This window comes from Capsicum annuum, unplaced genomic scaffold, assembly GCF_002878395.1.
Source record: "Capsicum annuum cultivar UCD-10X-F1 unplaced genomic scaffold, UCD10Xv1.1 ctg12940, whole genome shotgun sequence".
Lineage (NCBI taxonomy): Eukaryota > Viridiplantae > Streptophyta > Magnoliopsida > Solanales > Solanaceae > Capsicum > Capsicum annuum.
In genome coordinates, this window is record NW_025818161.1 from 1 (window position 1) to 1782 (window position 1782).

General features: G+C 33.8%; 1 pseudogene; it reads right to left on the reverse strand.

Annotated features, from left to right (window-relative positions):
• Positions 1-3: 3 nt before the first annotated feature.
• Positions 4-1770, reverse strand: LOC124890148 (annotated as a pseudogene).
• Positions 1771-1782: the final 12 nt, after the last annotated feature.

A 1782-nucleotide genomic window follows, 5' to 3' on the forward strand; every position in this document is an offset into this window, starting at 1 on the left:
AATTCCCAATTCTCCTTTTGGGGCTTCAACTCTCACATAAAGTTCTTATTTCGACAATTCAAAAGTTGGAGAAGGTTTTTACTAATAAACCGATATTCAAAATCATTCCATTCAGGGTCTTTTAATCTGTCAAAACGTTGGATTTCTAAATTTTCGTAAGGCCCTCCTAGAATTCCTTCCAAAGCCTGTTGAATAATCTTTATGGATTCTGTCATTTCACCGATTCGTACTAAATAACGAGCTAATGAATCCCCTTCTCGTTGCCACTGAACCTTCCAATCAAATTCGTCGTAAGTCTCATAATGATCAACTTTATGAAGATCCCATTCTATTCCGGAAGCTCGTAGTATTGGTCCCGATAAACCCCAATTTAATGCCTCGTCTTGCCCAATAATGCCTATGCCTTCAACTCGTTCTAAAAAAATAGTATTCCAGGTAATAAGTTTTTGATACTCAGCAACCCCTGTTAAAAAATAATCGCAAAAATTCAAACATTTATCTACCAAGCCATAGGGTAGATCGGCAGCCACTCCTCCAATATGAAAATAATTATGCATCATTTGCATACCGGTAGCAGCTTTGAATAGGTCATATATCAATTCTCTTTCTCAAAAAATATAGAAGAAAGGGGTCTGCGCACCAATATCCGCCATAAAAGGACCGAACCATAACAAATGAGAAGCGATCTGACTCAACTCCAACATAATGACTCTGCTATAGCTAGCCCTTTTAGGTACTTGAATATTGCCTAATTGTTCGGGTCCATTTATGGTTATTTCTTCTGTGAACATAGTAGCTAAATGATCCCAACGTGTTACATAAGGTAAATATTGTATAATTGTTCGGTTTTCCGCAATTTTCTCCACCCCTTTATGTAAATAACCCAATATTGGTTCGCAGTTGACAACATCTTCACCATCTAGAGTAACAATGAGTCGAAGAACACCGTGCATTGATGGGTGCTGAGGCCCCATATTGACTATCATGAGGTCTTTTCTTGTAGTTGGTGCAGTCATAAGTTTTTTAACGATTCATTCTTCCATGAATTACTGAAAGTGAAAAGAAGTTCATCATAATTTAATTGAAACATATAAGTGAAAACGAAATGACTCTTCAAATTAATCAAATTAACGAGTTTTGTCTCTCAAATGTCCAACTGATTAATTAATTCTTTATAACGTACTCTATGTTTTTTTGCCAAATAAGCTAGTAGTCGTTGACGTTTTCCCAAAATTTTCTTCAAACCTCTCTGAGATAAATAGTCTTTTTTGTGCAATTCTAAATGTGAAGTAAGTCTTCGTATCTTATTGGTGAAATTGAATACTTGAAATTCAACAGATCCTCTCTTTTCTTCTTGAGAAATAACTGAAATGACAGAATTTTTTACCATAAATGAATTTCCCCTTTCTTTATTTTACAAATATGGATTTTATTGAATTTTATCGATCAGTAATAATAATGTCGGTAATTTGAACGTGGTATATAGACTTAAATTATTTATGAACCCCTAATTTTATCAATTCCAATAAATCAAATTTTAAATTTGATTCAGATAGGAATCCAAAAAGAAAAAGTTGGTAGGTACGTTTTGTTCATTCACAAAAGCAAATAATTTAAACCTAAAATCCAAAAATGAAGAAGATTCCGTTGATTCATTTATAGATCTAATCGATACCTTATTGATTTAGTATCGTCTACTCGAATTAGATTCGAATGAGACGTAAGACAAGGCATGTGTGCATTTGTTTTCTTTCAGATACTCTATACGAGACAGGGTATATA